At 41.6% G+C, this 11,836-nt stretch overlaps 2 non-coding genes and 1 pseudogene across 3 annotated transcripts in view; 1 reads left to right on the forward strand and 2 right to left on the reverse strand.

The window, feature by feature from the left end:
• Positions 1-11,605, reverse strand: part of LOC144320420 (proteasome maturation protein pseudogene) — a 31,133-nt pseudogene extending 19,528 nt beyond the window's left edge. Inside the window, exon 1 of the transcript XR_013385974.1 lies at positions 10,950-11,605. The product of XR_013385974.1 is annotated as a proteasome maturation protein pseudogene (transcript). The remainder of the gene's footprint in view (positions 1-10,949) is intronic.
• LOC144321498 (U6 spliceosomal RNA) lies at positions 8,921-9,027 on the forward strand. Its single transcript, XR_013387141.1, has one exon. It is a non-coding gene; the product is annotated as a U6 spliceosomal RNA (small nuclear RNA).
• LOC144321499 (U6 spliceosomal RNA) lies at positions 11,511-11,617 on the reverse strand. The gene has a single exon (XR_013387142.1). It is a non-coding gene; the product is annotated as a U6 spliceosomal RNA (small nuclear RNA).
• Between the last annotated feature and the right edge of the window lie 219 nt (positions 11,618-11,836).

Consider the following 11,836-nt stretch of genomic DNA (forward strand, 5'->3'; position numbering starts at 1 on the left):
GATTTTATGTATTTATTCATGAGAGACACGGAGAGAAAGGCAGAAACATAGGCAGAGGAAGAAGCAGGCTTCCTATGGGGAGCCTGATGTGAGACTGGGTCCCAGATCCCGGGATCATGACCTAAGCTACAGGCAGATGCTCAACCACTGAGCCACTCAGGTGCCCCTGGATCACCTATTTTCTTAAAAAGTGTATTTTGATGAGCAGAAGTCTTTAATTGTGATGAAGTCCATTTATCAATTTTTAAATGATTTCTGATTCCTGTGTCCTATCTTCGAAATCTTTGCTAATTCCACAGTTGAAACATATTTTCCTGTTTTCTTTTAGAATCTCCATCTCTAATTTTTTTACATGCTTAAAACACAACATTCAAATTTTACCTACCTTTTTAGGAGCTCTCAGAAATGCTAGAACTGTGTAACTCTACTAAGCTTCTTTAATGAAAATTATTTAGCCATTTTGATTGATAAAACATGCATTCAAATAATGAATTCTTATTTATTTTGTCCAATTATTTTTCAAGAACTACGTTTTATTTTATTATTTTATTTTATCAAAGCAATGAACACTAAAGACAATTCTGAATCATTTGTTTTAATGGAGAACAGCATAGGTACAGAAGTCCTGTCTTAGGTCATTTTGTTATTATTATTTTTATAGTTGCTGCTTTTTTCCTCTATTTTTATTTTCTGATTACAACAATTGTATTACTTTTTATTATTTATTTATTTATTTTTAAAAGATTTTACTTATTTATTCATGAGAAACACACAGAGAGAGAATGAGGCAGAGACATAGGCAGAGGAAGAAGCAGGCTCCATGCTGGGGGCCCGACGTGGGCGCGATCCCAGGTCTCCTGAGCCGAAGGCAAGCGCTTAACTGCTGAGCCACCTGGATGTCCCTGTATTACTTTTTATTTCATTAATAAGCTTCACTAGTCTAAAAAAGGTAACCCACAGCATTTTGGAAGATAAAAGTGAGCTGGTCTGAGATTGAGTTTTTCTCTTCATAATTTAGAAACAGTATACCTAGAGCTGATTGAAGTTTTTCATCTTATGTTCTGTTGTATTGATTGCCCAAGAATTTCAAAATAGTTCCTAAGGATTTTCCTAGTTGGACCTGTATTAGGATATCTCTAATATTAAACCAAATCACGGAGTAATAGAAGTAGCATGGATTTGGATTCTGAGGATCCTGAGTTTGAATGCTGTCTGTCCTCCACCCTATTTTTATTACCCATATGAATTTATACAAGGTACATAATTCCTTTGAGCATTATTTTCTTCATCTATAGAATGGGATAACCCATGCCTCTCAGAATGATTTTTAAAAGATTTTATTTATTTGAGAGAGAGAGTATGAGCAGGGGGAGAGGCAAGGGGAGAGAGAGAGAGACAGGGATAAGCAGACTCCTCACTGAGCAGGGAGCCCTATGTGCTAGATCCCAGGATCCTGAGATCATGACCTGAGCCAAAGGCAGATGCTTAACCGACTTGGCCACCCAGGTGCCCCTCTCAGGATAATTGCAAATATTAAATGCAATCTTTTATGTTTAATGCCTCTCAAGTAGTTGGTGCTCAATAAGTATTACTCCCTTTCCATCTTTTCTGTTTCGAATTCTTTTTTTATTTTATTTTAATTTTAGTGTATTAACATACTGTTATCTTCATTTCAGGTGTATAATATAGTGACTCAGCAATTCCATATATTACTCACTGCTCATCAAGTAAAGCATACTCTTAATCCCCTTCCTTATTCCCCCCTCCCCCTCTCCTCTGGTAACTATCAGTTTGTTCTCTAGAATTAAGAGTCTGTTTCTTGATTTGTCTTTTTCTCATTTTCCTCGTTGCTCTTTTGTTTCTTAAATTCCACATATGAGTGAAATCATATATTTGTCTTTCTCTGACTGAATTATTTCACTTAGCATTATATTCTAGCTTTATCCAAGTTGCTGCAAATGGCAAGATTTCTTTTTTTTTTTTATGATTTCATTCTTTTTTTATTGCTGAATAACATTCCAGTGTGTGTGTGTGTGTGTGTGTGTGTGTGTATCTCACATCTTTATACATTCATCTATTGATGGACACTGGGGCTGCTTCCATACTTTGGCTTTGTAAATTATGCTGCAATAAACATGCAAGTGCATGTATCCTTTGAATTGATATATTTTTTTAAATAGGCACCACTCCCAGCACAGAGCCCAACGCTGGGCCTGAACTCAATCCTGAGATCAAGACCCAAGCCGAGACCAAGAGTCAGAAGCCCAAATGACTGAGCCACCCCAGCACCTCTGAATGAATTTCTTTATATTTTTTGGGTAAATACCCAATAGTGCAATTGCTGGATTATAGGGAGGTCTATTTTTAATTTTTTGAGGAATTTCCATATTGTCTTCCACAGTGGCTGCACTGGTTTGCATTCCCAAAACAGTGCATGAGGGTCCTAGTTCTCCACGTCCTTGTCAACACTTGCTGTTTCTTGTGTTTCTGATTTTAGCCATTCTGACAGGTATGAGGTAATATCTCTTGGTAGTTTTGACTTGTATTTCCCTGATGATGAGTGATATTGAGCATCTTTTCATGTGTCAGTCATCTTCATGTTTTCTTTGGAGAAATGTTTATTCATGTCCTCTGCTAATTTTTAAAAAGATTTTATTTATTTGAGAAAGAGAGAGAGAGAGCATGAGCAGGGGGAGGGGGAGAGGGAGAGGGAGAAGTAGAATCCCAGCTGAATGTGATTGACATGGGGCTTGATCCTAGGACCCTGAGATCATGAGCCAAGCCAAAGTCAGCTTAACCAACTGCCACTGTGGCACCCCCTGCTCATTTTAAATTAGATTATTTGTTTTTTGTGTGTGTGGAGTTGTATAAGTCCTTTATAGATTTTGGATACTAACCCTTTATTGGCAATGTCATTTGAAAATATCTTTTCAGTAGGTTGTCTTTAGTTTTGTTGGTTGTTTTCTTTGCTGTGCAGAATCTTTTTATTTTAATGTAGTCCCAATAGTTTATTTTTGCTTTTGTTTCCCTTTCTTCAGGTGACATATCTAGAAAGATATTGTTGTGGCCAATATCAGAGAAATTACTGCCTGTGCTCTCTTCTAGGACTTTTATGGTTTCAGGTCTCACACTTAGATCTTAACCCTTTTTATGTATGGTATAGGAAAGTGGCCCACTTTCATTCTTTTACAGGTTCAGTCCAGTTTTCCAGCACCATTTGTTGAGGGGACTATTGTTTTTAAAAGTTTTAATTTTAATTCCTGTTAGTTAACATAGTGTTATATTAGTTTCAGATGTACAATACAGTGAATCAACAATTCGATACATCATCTTGTGCTCATCATGACAAGGGCACTACTTAATCCCCATCATCTGTTTAATACTGCCCCCACTCCCATCCCCGCTGGAAACTATCAGTTTGTACTCTATAATTAAGAGTCTGTTTCCTTGGTTTGTCTCCTTCTTTCTCTTTTTCCACTTTGCTCGTTTGTTTTGTTTCTTAAATTCCACATGTGAGTGAAATCCTATGGTATTTGTCTTTCTCTGACTTATTTTGCTTAGCATTATACTCTCTAGTTCCATCCATGTCAATGCAAATGAAACTTTACCCCACTCTAAATTCTTGCCTCCTTTACTGAAGACTAATTGACTATATAATTGTGGGTTTATTTCAGGGCTTTCTATTCTGCTCTATTCATCTATGTGTCTATTTTTGTGCCATTACTATACTGTTTGGTTTACTACAGCTTTGTAATATAACTTGAAGTCTGGAACTGCAGTAGCTCCAGTTTTGTTTTTCTTTTTCAAGATTGCTTTGGCATTTCAAGGTATTTTTTGGTTCCATACAAATTTTAGGATTGTTTTAGTTCTGTGAAAAATGCTTTTCGTATTTTGATAGGGATTGCATTAAATCTGTAGATTGCTTTGGGTAGTACAAACATTTTAACAATATTAATTTTTCCAAAAAAATTTTTTCCAATCCATGTGCATTGAATGTCTTTCCATTTTTTTGTGTCATCTTCAATTTCTATTATCAATGTTTTATAGTTTTCATAGTACAGGTCTTTTACCTCTTGTTAAGTTTGGTCCTAGATATTTGATTATTTTTGGTTCAATTGTAAATGGAATTGTTTTCTTAATTTCTCTCTCTGATGCTTCATTATTAGTGTATAGAAATGCAATAGAATTTGTTTATTTATTTATAGTAGGCTCTACACCCTATCTACAGACTGAGCCAGCCAAGGGCCCCAGAAATGCAATGGATTCTGTACATTGATTTTTGTATCCTCTGACCTTACTGAATTCATTTATCAGTTCTAGGAGTTTCTTGATGGAGTCGTTCAGGTTTTCTCCATATAGTATCATGTCATCTGCTAATAGTGGAAGTTTCACTTCTTCCCTACCTATTTGGATGCCTTTTATTATTTTCTCTTGTCTGAATGCTATGGCTAGGACTTCTGGTATTATGTGGAATAAAAGTGGTGAGAATCTTATTCATGATCTTAGGGGAAAAGCTCAATTTTCCCTCATTGAGTATGTTACCTGTGGGTTTTTCATGTAAGGCCTTAATTATGTTGTGGTATATTCCCTCTAAACCTACTTTGTTGAGGGTTTTTATCATGAATGGATGTTGTACCTTGTCAAATGCTTTTTCTGGATCTATTGACATGATCATATGGTTTTTATCCTTTCTCTTATTGATATATCATGTTGATTGATCTGAGAATATTGAAACTTATTTCTAATTCTTGATTTACTCATTTAAGAAAAGAATGCATATAAAGTTACACAAAGTCCAGAAATTAGACTTTTCTGTATCAGCCTATAGTGTTTCCCAAACACTTGGTATTTAGAACCTCTTGGAGTCTTCAGACAGATTCTTAGGGGTCAAAGGATTTTCTACAGGATTTTTAAAAGAAATTGTTTTTATTGTGATGATTATCTTAAAATACTGAAATAAGCAGAGTCCGACACATCGAAATAAATTACTAATAAATAAATTCAGCTCATAACTAAGCATTACCAGGAGATTCCAATGTGAATTTGCATTTACATTTACCATTTCATCTTACTGATCTTTTTTTTTTTTAATTTTTAAAATTTATTTATTCATGAAAGACAGAGAGAGGGAGAGGCAGACACACAGGCAGAGGGAGAAGCAGGCCCCACACAGGAGGCCTGATGTGGGACTAGATCCCGGGACTCCAGGATCACACCCTGAGCCAAAGGCAGGCGCTCAACCACTGAGCCACCGAGGGATCCCATCTTACTGATCTAAGGGACCATCAATGTGACAGTGTACATAAGTGGCTGATATTTGGTTGTTGTGTCCTATGAGCTAAATGATAGCAAAGCCCAGTGCCTGCCACTATACTTATGTTGTCTATGAAGGCAAAGTTTCTGTTTCCTAGTGATAATATAAATAGCATTTTCGATGACCAAGATTTTAGTTTCTTATATTTTTAACAAATCAATATTTTGATTTCACATCATGAAAATGACATGCCACTGAGTAATGTACTATTTTGCAGAGGCTAATGGGAATTGAACAGAGGCAGACTAATGTATTTGCACCAACTGAAAGCCAAATGCTTTCAGGACATTCTATACAAATAAAGATTTAATGGTCATTTGAATATTCTAAATTGAAAACAGAGTGGAAGCAATAATAATAAAATCTGATTTATGATCAATTTTGAAATGGTGTAAATGAGATACTAATTGCCTCTGTGAAACTCTGCATTCTCAAGCCTCATTCATGGCAAACAGTGCTGAGCCTGTTTGAAAAACCACAAGGCCTGTGATGCCTGTGTCAAACTTGTTTTGCTATAGGAACCTGTCTGCCTTGTTTTGGGAGTGAGAGGGCATTTCTGACTACACAGATTCTCTGTTAATTCTTTTCTATCTTGCCAACAATTGTTGAAATATTAGCCAACATAGTCCCAAGCAGATATAAAATAAAACACTATGAGAGGCCTAGTTCTGTCTTTATCTTCAACAGTCTATGAGGTTAGGAATGAAACAAAACAATAATATTAAGAATATATTTCTAATAATTAAAACTAACTTTGGATATCCTCTGTTTCATATTTCAGCAAAATTTGATTATACATATAGTGCTGATTTCAATTATATTGTTATGCTAACTCCATGTTGAAATAAATAATACAGCTTTACAGAGTCATCAATATATTGGCATTCCAGGATCTTTCACTAGCAGGGTGTAAACTATGAGGCCTGATTTTCTTGACTACTTTATTTCATATACTGTCAGTGCCCATCTACTGTATACTGTGTCCTGTTTTATAGATGTTAAAATAAGAAAAAAAATGTATGTTCCAGTTTCTGTAGAATTTTGTTGTAAACAAAGGTTGTTTATTTTTCAGAACATACTTATGTGTGTGTGTGTGTGGTGGGGGATCCCTGGGTGCCTCAGCGGTTTGGCGCCTGCCTTTGGCCCAGGGCGCCATCCTGAGGTCCCGGGATCCAGTCCCGCGTCGGGCTCCCTGCATGGGGCCTGCTTCTCCCTCTGCCTGTCTCTGCCTCTCTCTCTCTCTCTATCGTGAATAAATAAATAAAATAAAAAAAAATACATGTATTAGTATTCTCTGCAATTGTCACCACACAGAAACAGACTAAGTATAGAACTGAATGGTGATTTAGTGTCAGCCAAATACATCATCTACTGCAATAAATTAATGTTGTTAATGTGACTTGTATTGATTTGTAGTTTCATATTTAATTTGTAAATCTGCTTTGGTTTTAGAGTTTATAACAGCTGTAAGAAAAAGGAGTCTATACCCAGTTTTATGTTTGGACATATTTAAACAACAACCTAGAAGTAATTTCAGCAATACTAGGGGTCTAGAGAGAATTTATTGCTTCAAAAGGGATCAAACATAAATTGCCTGAGAAATTCTGGTCTAGCTCTTTAACAGCACATTGTTCATAGCACCATGACATCTGATAATTTAAAGCCATTATAAAGATTTTTTTTCTCCTAAACGATTTGATCTCGTCAAGATTCAACTTTTTGTTCTGCACACATAAACATTTTTTTCTTTTTTTAGAGTATAAAGTGTTTAAACGTGGTCTTCCTGCAGCACAGCTTGACTGAAGGAATTGGTAGAGAGACCTCAAGTTCATGACCCTTGAACTCTGACCATCTTACCAACTATAGATTCTCATAACCACATATCCATTAATAAACTGGTTGTAAGGTTTCTAAAGAGAGCAAGGACATGAAAGGGTTTTCATATATCTCTTCAAATCATACAAATGATCATCCATCTACTATTCTTTAATAGCTTTGAAATTAGAAATGGCTTGTTGGAAAGCCAAGCCATTAGAAGAAATACATCAAAGCATATTTTATTTGTAATTGGGCAATTTAACTCAACAGGCATCTCGTTTTTGCCTAATTTTTTTTTTTTTGAGGGGGAGAACACAGTGTTTCTATGACTTTTCAAAAGCTGTGAAAGGATTAGAATAATAAACAAAGGGAAAGATGGGTTTGCCAATAATCTCTGGAGGTTCTTTCTTCTTTATTTTTGTCTCCGCAATACCAGAAACTTTCATTTGGTTTCACACTACTTTAAGTACATCATAAAATTGGATACCAATTTAAAAACTTCTCAACATTACCGAGCTTTCTCAGGTTTTTACTTCAAAATATTGTGTCATATTTTTCAGAGAAAGGGTGGGACGCCCATAGGCAGGAGAAAAAAGAAGCAAGACCGCCCTTATTACACAGATGCCACACTCCTTATTAAGGATGCCATCGTAGCGCAGCGCACGCAGGCAGACCTATGCCCTTCATTTCACTTCAGCGTAGGGACAACTGTGACCACTCTGTCAGCACCGGAGGCTTTCACCTTTGGCCGTCATTTCACAACACGCCAGGCTGTGACCGGAGCAGTATGCTCCCTGCGGTGGTTAAAATGGAAGATCTCTAACACCAACATTCCAGTCAGTGTTCCCTGCAAGTAGGTGGGTCCTGCGTGCCGGTTCCCCAACAGGGCTAGGTTAGGTGCGGGAAGTACAAGGACGCACAACAAGGATTCTCCAGGGCAACTCCCGGCGCGTGGAATTCCTCGAATCCACCTTTCAGGCCACACAAGCGCCCTTAACCGCGCTCTTCAGCGTCGCGGCGGCGGGAGGCCTGGAGCCACGAGCCCCGAGGGACACCTGTGAGGGGCGGGGCCGCCCATCCGGGCCCCTCCGACCCCACCGCGCCCCGGCCCGGGCCCTGCAGGTGCTCACAGAGCGCGGGCCGCCCGCAGGGGGTGCTCCGCGTGCCGAGCGCGTCGTCAGCTCGTGGCAGGCTCCTGGAGGGCGGGCGCTGAGCTCACTTCTGCCGCTGGCGTGCGACCCGGTGTCACGGGCGCAATGTCGGCGACGTGACATCTTCGCCGGGAGGACCGTGCTCGACCCCGCGCCCAAGTGGCTCAGCAGGTCGGCCTGTTCGCAAGCCCTCAGCGACCTCAGTCGCTCCGGCCCGTCCCCGCTTCGCACCGCGGCAGGCCGAACGCCCGCCCGCCCGGCCGCCCCCGCTCGCCCGGCCCTCGAGGCGCCCCGCGCACCGAGCCGGCAGCCCTGCACGCCGCTCCCGGCATGCTCCGCGGGCCCAGCGCGACCGCCACAGGCCCACGCTCCCACGCCGGGGCCCGCGAAAGGCCCCTTACCCAAGGTGCTCCGGGCGCGGCGCTCATTTGCATGTCCTACCGACAGGTAGAGTCGACAGGTCAGGGGCGGCCTAGCCGGCACAACACCACACGTGCGAGCCTGGTGGGTGGCTCCGCGTCATCGCATTTGCCCCAACCTCCTGTGGTCAGCGAGGGCGGCGCACACTTCGGTCACCGTAAGTAAGAGGGGCGAGCAGCCGCCGTGCCTTATATACGCGCTGGGCGGAGTAGGTAGCGTGCTCGCTTCGGCAGCACATATACTAAAATTGGAACGATACAGAGAAGATTAGCATGGCCCCTGCGCAAGGATGACACGCAAATTCGTGAAGCGTTCCATATTTTTATGCAGCTCCCCAGCCATCTGATTTCCTCTGCAGATTAGCCCCGAGGAGATGGTATCCACCTAAGTATATGAATAATGAAATTGTGACATTTCGCTAGGAAGATACTCCTCCGGAGCAGTCTAAGACGTGAACAAAGCTCAGTTGCCCTTGGAAATTTATGTGCAACCGTCTACATACCTCGGAAATAAACTATCAGTTTGAGTTTCCGTATAGAATTTAAAAATTATGAAGTCCCAATAGTTCATTTTTGCTTTTGTTTCTCTTGCCCTCATGGATGTATCTTGCAAGAAGTTGCTGTGGCCAAGTTCAAAAAGGGTCACCTGTGTTCTCCTCTAGGATTTTGATGGAATCTTGTCTCACATTTAGCTCTTTCATCCATTTTGAGTTTATCTTTGTGTATGGTGCAAGAGAGTGGTCTAGTTCCATTCTTCTGCATGTGGATGTCCAATTTTCCCAGCACCATTTATTGAAGAGACTGTCTTTTTTCCAGTGGATAGTCTTTCCTGCTTTGTCAAATATTAGTTGACCATAAAGTTGAGGGTCCACTTCGGGATTCTCTATTCTGTTCCATTGATCTATGTGTCTGTTTTTGTGCCAGTACCACACTGTCTTGATGACCAATAGATAAGAAGCTTTTGCACAGCAAAGGATACAGTCAACAAAACTAAAAGACAACCTACAGAATGGGAGAAGATATTTGCAAATGACGTATCAGATAAAGGGCTAGTTTCCAAGATCTATAAAGAACTTATTAAACTCAACACCAAAGAAACAAACAATCCAATCCTGAAATGGGCAAAAGACATGAACAGAAATCTCACAGAGGAAGACATAGACATGGCCAACATGCATATGAGAAAATGTTCTGCATCACTTGCCATCAGGGAAATACAAATCAAAACCACAATGAGATACCACCTCACACCAGTGAGAATGGGGAAAATTAACAAGGCAGGAAACAACAAATGTTGGAGAGGATGCGGAGAAAAGGGAACCCTCTTACACTGTTGGTGGGAATGTGAACTGGTGCAGCCACTCTGGAAAACTGTGTGGAGGTTCCTCAAACAGTTAAAAATATACCTGCCCTACGACCCAGCAATTGCACTGTTGGGGATTTACCCCAAAGATACAAATGCAATGAAACGCCGGGACACCTGCACCCCGATGTTTATAGCAGCAATGGCCACGATAGCCAAACTGTGGAAGGAGCCTCGGTGTCCAACGAAAGATGAATGGATCAAGAAGATGTGGTCTATGTATACAATGGAATATTCCTCAGCCATTAGAAACGACAAATACCCACCATTTGCTTCGACATGGTTGGAACTGGAGGGTATTATGCTGAGTGAAGTAAGTCAATTGGAGGAGGACAAACATTGTATGTTCTCATTCATTTGGGGAATATAAAAAATAGTGACAGGGAATAAAGGGGAAAGAAGAAAAAATGAGTGGGAAGTATCAGAAAGGGAGACAGAACATGAGAGACTCCTAACTCTGGGAAACGAACTAGGGGTGGTGGAAGGGGAGGGGGGCGGGGGGTGGGGGTGACTGGGTGACGGGCACTGAAGGGGGCACTTGACGGGATGAGCACTGGGTGTTATTCTATATGTTGGCAAATTGAACACCAATAAAAAATAAATTTATAAATTTAAAAAAATTAAAAATTACGAAATCGACTTAATGTATGATCCTGTCTCCCTCAACAACACAAACTGCAGAGGGGCCAGAGTATAGGCTCTGTCGGGCAGTAGAAGACTAGCACATGAATTGGTCCATGAATCCTTGCAAAATCACTTCTAAATTATTAAATCGCTAAAGGAATGAATCTGCTAAAGGAAGTAAGCAACATTAGTGCCCATTTCTCGAGCCGACGTTTGACCTTCTTCGGCCGTTTCAGGCCTGAGTGAATACGCTCTGTCACCTGGAGCTGCGTTGGAACAGAGACCGCTACCAGGGAGCGGTTACGCGGGATGAGACCAGAGTCGGCGGCCGGTGGATGCTGGAGCTCCGGGACCAAGTGACCTGGCTAACGGCGGCGGGCCCATCCGGATCTGCTTTCTCGAGGCTTTCCGAGGCCGCTCTCGTATGCCCGCTTTCACCTGGCCCCTAAGGAGCACTCTGACCCGTGCCTGAATCAGACGGATTCTCTGTGATGGAAATTTTGAGAGGAACGTTAACTGCCCAAACCAATACCGGATTTGAACCAACCAGAACAAGCGTTCAGATGCGGCTACCAGGACGGCCTAGGAACGTGATAAGAGTCACGTGACCGGCGAGGTCAGGTATCAGGTCCCACGCCGGGAGATTCCCTGGAAGGCCAGGAGGACCTCGCGGGTGTGCTAGGCTCGTAGCTGCTAGCGTGAATGCGTAATTATACTCAGAACATTTAAGCACACAAACAAACAAACTCAGAACAGACCTCCATAACAATCTTTCCAAAAACCAGTTTTGCTGCTAACTCAAAACCGGGGGGGAGCTGCATAAAAATATGGAACGCTTCACGAATTTGCGTGTCATCCTTGCGCAGGGGCCATGCTAATCTTCTCTGTATCGTTCCAATTTTAGTATATGTGCTGCCGAAGCGAGCACGCTACCTACTCCGCCCAGCGGGTATATAAGGCACGGCGGCTGCTCGCCCCTCTTACTTACGGTGACCGAAGTGTGCGCCGCCCTCGCTGACCACAGGAGGTTGGGGCAAATGCGATGACGCGGAGCCACCCACCAGGCTCGCACGTGTGGTGTTGTGCCGGCTAGGCCGCCCCTGACCTGTCGACTTTACCTGTCGGTAGGACATGCAAATGAGCGCCG

The sequence above is a fragment of the Canis aureus genome, chromosome 9 (genome assembly GCF_053574225.1).
Source record: "Canis aureus isolate CA01 chromosome 9, VMU_Caureus_v.1.0, whole genome shotgun sequence".
NCBI classification, from domain to species: Eukaryota; Metazoa; Chordata; class Mammalia; order Carnivora; family Canidae; genus Canis; species Canis aureus.